The sequence below is a fragment of the Triticum aestivum genome, chromosome 3B, assembly GCF_018294505.1.
Source record: "Triticum aestivum cultivar Chinese Spring chromosome 3B, IWGSC CS RefSeq v2.1, whole genome shotgun sequence".
NCBI lineage: Eukaryota > Viridiplantae > Streptophyta > Magnoliopsida > Poales > Poaceae > Triticum > Triticum aestivum.
Window position 1 is genome coordinate 305,019,059 of NC_057801.1, and position 6,941 is coordinate 305,025,999.

The window sequence follows — 6,941 nt, forward strand, 5'->3', positions numbered from 1 at the left end:
GTGCGCGTGCTAGGGCTTCTGCTGGCGTGGGCGGCAACGAAAGCTGTGTGGACCGCGATGTGCTTCGACTACTAACCGTGTTAGAAGGAGCCCCATCACGGCCCCGCAGCCGTCCGCCACCTCCTCCAGCACCTCGGCACGCATGCTGGTCCTCCTCATCATGTGAAGGGCGCATGGGACTCTTCCCAGGGCGGCGACCAGGGTCACCAGCAGGGCGGCTGCTCATCGCACACGACTTGAGAAGAGCACGCCATGCGCGCCGTTGTTAGCGTCTTGGAGGTCGCCGCGCCGCCGTCTGGCGGCACGACGACACCCCTGGAGGGCCCTGAGCCGCCTACGGGGGGCCCGACTCCGTCTCTGGAGCCCGCGATGCATGGCTCGTCGCCTGGCATACGAATGATGCCGCTCACCAGGCCTGGACTGCCAGGGGGATGTGGATGTTCGTGGTTCGCGCCATGGGTTCTCTCCGTGACTGGCCTGCTACTGGTCCGCACCAGTACTGGCAGTCCGGTCCCGGGCGAACCAATCGTCGTGGTCTTCTCTTCTTAGGAGCCATGGCGATGAAGAACTGCTATGCCAACTACTACACCAGATTCTCACAATTGCACCCCCTACCTGGTGCGCCAAAGATGTCGGTGGGAAACGACACCTATGGGATCACAATTCCCTTCTGCGGTTGCGGGGCGCGGGGTTGTGAGAAGAGCGGGATTAGCAATCAGCACAAGGATCGTTTACCCAGGTTCGGTCCACGAGGACGCGTAAAATCCTAGTCCTGTTTTGGTGGATGTATTGAGTGTTCTTCAGCTCCTGAACTAGCTACGGTGGCTGCGTGGTTCAAAAGAGCCGAATCCCTCTCCAGTACGCCATGGGTCTCCTTTTATAGTCGAAAGGGGCTGCCACAGTGGCACATAGGAGGTGGAAAGGCCTATAGTTCTACGAGCTTATCGCTCGTAATACATGACAAGGCGCATCTAATGCATAGCTTAGGTGTCCTCTTGCTTTATCGGGGACGGTAGCGAGGCCCATCCCGTCCATCGCTGCTCCTCCTTGCTTCGACACGCGCCCTGGCCAGCGATGCATGCGGTGCCATGTAGGCAGGCAAGCAGCTGAGGTGGCGCAGTGGTGGATCCTCCAGGAAGATCTGTGTGCTGCCACGCAGGCGTGTGCTGAGTTGGCCTAGAAGCTGCATGTTGCCACGTAGGTGCCTGCCTAGCTGGTTGGGCTGGCAGCTGCATGTGAATGGTGGTAGTGACTTGGTTGGCGCGGGCCTGGCAGTGGCCCTGCTGACGCCCTTGGCAAGGGTCTCACCGGGTGGCCCGGCAAGGGTCTTGCTGCGGCACGCTGTTGTCCCCGGCAAGGATCTTGCCAGGGGTCTTGCGGGTTTCCTCGGCAAGGATCTTGTCGGGGATCGTTGCCTTCCAATCCTCATCTGATCTTGAATATTCTTTGTCTTCACAAAGATCTGCATGCCACCATGGAAGTGCCTCCCGAGCCCTGGCCCAACGTAGTTGATGGTGTTGGAGACCGTGGGTTCGAGGGTGGTTCACTCCGCTGGTGTGGGCGAGCCGCCCCGCCAAGGGGCTTGCCGGGGCCGCTGAGGCTGCCCCGGCAAGGGTCTTGCCGGGGAAACCTGCTTCGTCCATCTGCTCTCTCTGGTCTTGGTCTTTGGCGTTGCTTTGATCATCTCACGGCTTCGACTCCTCCCTTTTGCCCTGCTAAGTGTGGCTTCGGCTCGTGGCTCTGACTGCCCGCGCACAAGTAAGGGGTACAAAGGAGTGCCCCTACTTTCGTACACCGACAAAGGCCGAAGACAATCTGCACGTCGGACACCTCGTCGTTGAAGCCTGGTTCAGGGGCTACTGAGGGAGTCCTGTATTAAGGGGTCCTCGGGTGTCCGGCCTGTTGGCATGGGCCGGACTGATGGGCTATGAAGATACAAGACCGAAGACTCTCACCCGTGTCCGGATGGGACTCTCCTTTGCATGGAAGGCAATCTTGACGCTCGGATATGAAGATTCCTTTCTTTGTAACCGACTTTGTACAACCCTAGCCTCCTCCGGTGTCTATATAAACCGGAGGGTTTAGTTCGTAGAGGCAATCATAATCATACATGCTAGACTTCTAGGGTTTTATCCATTATGATCTCGTGGTAGATCAACTCTTGTAATACTCATATTCATCAAGATCAATCAAGCAGGAAGTAGGGTATTACCTCCATAGAGAGGGCTCGAACCTGGGTAAACATCCTGTCCCTCATCTCCTGTGACCATCGACCTTCGACACACAGTTCGGGACCCCCTACCCGAGATCCGCCGGTTTCGATAGCAACAGTCGCCCCCTGACGCATTTAGGGAGACCCATGGAAGACTAGTCGTACAAGAAAAAGATACCTGAGCCATGAAGGACTCTGTGTCCACTGACAAAGCTGGCTAGGATTTGTAACGCTAGGTTCCCGGACTAAGGTAATCCCTTGGCTATGCTAATACCATTCATTCAACCTAACTTTAAGGGGCATCCTACAAAATGCTCTACTGGAATCATATTCGTCAACTACCAAGAGAGGTAGATACAATGCGTGCGAGATAGGCCTAAAGATAATGTGCGTCCGGGAGACACGTAGGAAGGTCTATGTATAGAGAAATGGTCGATGGAGATCGTGCATGCGTATGCATGTGAGAGGAAAAGTGCTTGTGACAAATGTTAGTGAAAAAAGTCGTAAACGGTTGCGAGAGGGAGGGAGGGTGATATTGAGAGCATGTGTGCAAGAACGACACCGAGAGAGAGAGAGAGAGAGAGTGAGCAGGTGCGAGAGACCCCCGATGGATATACACCATGTGCGCGTATGTATGAGAGAGAAATTTAGCACGTGTGTGAGGAGCAGCCTATGGAGAGTGAATCTACACGTAAAAGGCTGATGTACACATTGATTAAAAATATAAATTGTATCCAAATATTAGGATGGGCTCATGATATTTGCATTTTGCATAAGGAACGGTCATTGATCCATTAGACATCTATATTTTATCGAATTTGAGCATGTCTATGTTATTATTCGACATAATTAATCCATAGAGTCAGTATTTTGAAGTCCATACAATGCATCGTTTTAGAAATTCGGATATAAACATGAGTATAGTTCATGTTATGTGTGTAAAGCACATTATACATATAAAAGTTACACAATAAACATTCGAAAGAGCTAGCTAGGAACTGTCGGCATTCTGGATATGGGTGTATCCATACATGCCTGCCTGTAGCCCACCACGTGGCTCCATCGATGGTCTGGTACGGCCCGGCTTCAGCGCCAACAACTCAAGACCCTCGCGAGGGGCCGAGTCTCGCGAGGCGGACGACACCAAGACCCCCGAGGGGATCGCCCTCCTCAGGCTGGCTCCCGAGGGGCGGAGAGTTCTATGCAAGGTGTACCGCACGAGGCCCAGCTGACGTCAGCCATGACGACCAAGGCTAGGTGGGCGCCAGTGGGGGCAGAGCGCCAGTTTCCTCTTTGGTGCAAGGGAGGCAAGCCGCAGGCGCAGAGTCCCGAGGATTCAGCCAAAGGTTTCCATTCTGGTGCAACAAGACCAAGACCACTAGGACGACAGGACGGAGGTCATCAGTGAGCCCACCGCATCGTCATGACCAGGGGCTTTTCGCAGGCGAAGACCACTTTAGTCAGGATAAGATGTACTACTTGTCCCATTTCAAATCTCGCCGTTCTGAGATCCCTTTCCGCCAGCATTTGGGAAGAGGACCAAGGCCACTATAAATAGGACTTAGCCACCACCATAGAGGGGCATCTGATTCTGATCGGATCCACTCTCATTCGACCACCTCAACAGCTCTCTTGATCTCAAGAACACATCACCTCCTGAGGCCAGTTCATCCATTGTACTAGTTCATCCTCAGCCCCTCGAGGCAATCCACCAAAACACTGGAGTAGGGTATTACACCGCAAGGTGGCCCGAACCAGGATAAACTGATGTGTCTCTTTGTCTCTTCGAGCTCGTCGTGCTAGGCTCGGGAGGATCGTGAGTAGGCAGGCTGGGTAGGTTGAGATCTCCCCACGCACCCTAGAGTTTGATCCTTTCAAGGGTTTGCGGAACCCATAATCCGACATTTGGCGTGCCAGGTAGGGGTGCGTCGGGGATCCTCTGCTCCGTCCGTCAGATCGCGCCATCGGCTTCAATGGCGGGCGCCTCTCCATCGACTCAACCGATGCGCGCCTTCGAAGAAGCACCGAGGATGCGCCCTTTCACCCCCTCCCTGTGGCGGGTGGAATGGCTGCCCAAGTTCAGGCCCAAGCTGCTGCCACGCTATGACGGCACGGCAGACCCGGCTGGCTTCCTCCAGGCGTACGAGGAGGCAGTCTGGGTGGCCGGCAGAGATGACAAGGTCAAGGCCAACTGGCTCCCCATGGCCCTTGTAGGAGACCGACGCGCCTGGCTGCTCCACATGCCGGAGTCCTCCGTGGCCTCTTGGGAGGAGTTGTGTGGCCTCTTCATTGCACACTTCGTGACACCGACGCCTCCTGTTGTTGCGGCCCTCTTAGGCGGCTCACAGGCGCCACCTTCTGATCGGCATATCAAGCAGTTCTACTGGCAAGTAAGCGTTGCCCAGGTGAGCTCGGGGGCTCCTCCGGCTGGGAAGCGCCGAAGGCCGACCTCGCCTTCAGCCCAGAAGACCATCCAACAACCACGGTAGGGGCTGGAGCACTCCCAATGCTCTACACCCTCACCATCTGCAACATGGCGGTCACCAGGACCCTCGTCGACGGCGGGGCCGGCCTCAACGTGCTCTCCATGGAGGCATTCGGCTTGCTGCACGTGCCTCCCGGCCGGCTCCGCCCCACCAAGCCCTTCTCCGGGGTCAGTGGTGGCTTCACCCGCCCATTGGGGCAGATCCGTCTCCCCGTTACCTTTGGGACCCGCGACAACTACCGCACCGAGCTCATCGACTTCGACATCGCCCAGATCGACTTGCCACATAATTCCATCCTTGGATACCCTGCCTTGGCCAACTTCATGGCAGCGACTCACCCAGCTTACAACCTCATGAAGATGTCTGGCAGCAACGGTGTCCTCACGGTGGCAGGAGACACCAAAGACGCAGTGCAGGCCCTCAAGCTTGCCTTCAGGTCGGCGGCATCCGCGCAGCCTAGTGAGAAAGGGGGTCCTGGGGCCCAGGAGCAGCGCCGGCCAAGAAGAAGCAGTTGTTCTCCCAAGACCGAGCCGAGACAAAGCAAGTGCTGGTCAGTGAGGAGGGGAAAACCAGCGCCACCTTCACCATAGGAGCTGGCCTCCCTCGAGACCAGGAGAAAGCGTTGGTCAACTTCTTGGGCGCCAACAAAGACGTATTCGCTTGGGAGCCCAAAGATCTGGCTGGTGTCCCAAGGGGAATAATCGACCACCACCTGAAGGTATGCCCAAATGTGCGTTCGGTGAAGCAGAAGGCCCGTCACCAGTACAGCGAGAAGCAAGCATTCATTGTCCAAGAAACCCGCAAGCTGCAGGACGCTGGGGTCATCAGGGAAGTACGATACCCGGAGTGGCTGGCGAACCCCGTTGTCATCCCCAAGAAAGGAGGGAAGGAACGCATGTGTGTCGAGTTCACCAACCTCAACAAGGCCTGCCCTCAATATCCCTTTCCGCTTCCACGCATCGATCAGATGATGGACTCCTGTGGGGACCCCGACTCATAAGTCGAGATCATCGGAATGCACGTGTACAGTGATCCCAGAGATCAATGCTCACTGAACACACAGAATCTGAATAACAAGAGTCTTACATCCATACATACCGTCTTACACAAATTATGACCATTATGGTCAAGTCTTACATTGATAAAGCCTTAAGGGCTGAACATCAAATGAAACACAAGCAGCGGAAATCTTCGTCGATAAGTAGAACCCATGCTATCTGCCTTAACCCTACTGGCATTCTGACTGGGAAACGTCCTAGTTCGCATGTTCGTCTCCAAAGAACTCTTCTTCGAACTCCGGTTCTTCCATGCTTGGTCAATAAAATAACCAGTGGCAAGCCAATGAGTACTTTGAATGTACTCGCAAGCAACCCATGTTTTGGTCCAAGATGTAACAATACATGATATAGGTAAATTTTTGCAGAAAGCTGGTTTTGAGTGCAATGACATGTTCAACAACTTGTAAGACATGCATCAAGAGAATTCAAGTAACCATGAGGAAAGGTTACAGGTATCAACATAAATAGAGTGGGCACCAACCCATCTCAATCACGTCAAGTCCTTTGACTTGACCCAAGTAGTTATCCGAACACACACACTGGTTTGTAAACTCTGGACATAGTTTAAGCAGCATCGCCTAACTGTCCTTGACCGTCGACACGGCTATTCGAATAGTTTTACACTCTGCAGAGGTTGCACACTTTACCCACAAGATCCGGGGAACTTCCGTGTCATCCACGACCCGCGATACCTCAAGTACCCGGGTAAGCACCCGATCACTACCTTTCCCTAGACGACACTAGCATGGAGTCCACTCGATTGGTAGTGACCCCCGTGCCCAACATTTCACATCTTAAAATTGTGGAGCATCGCTCCCATATTCATCACATACTAGCATGGGGTACCAACGGTGTGTCCGGTGCCCCATAAAAATGTTCTTGGCCGCCCTACCTGGCACGACCCCGTCCCGAGAGAGCGCACCAACAACTCTCCCGTCACTAGTAATGCGGGCTCCAAGCTAGTATCGTCTAGGTAATCAATAATGCCCTTTCCCATATAAGGGTAGAGTGGTTGCGCATGTAAGGTTGGGACAGTCGACAAATCTTAAATCTAATCCGTTTTCGAGAACAACACACACACTTGCCTTGGTACACCACTTCGTCATCAAGTGGTTACCCATCTCATCATCTCCCTCGGGCATAAGTGGCACCCGATGGGGTTTTCGAAAAGTCTTTTGAAAATAC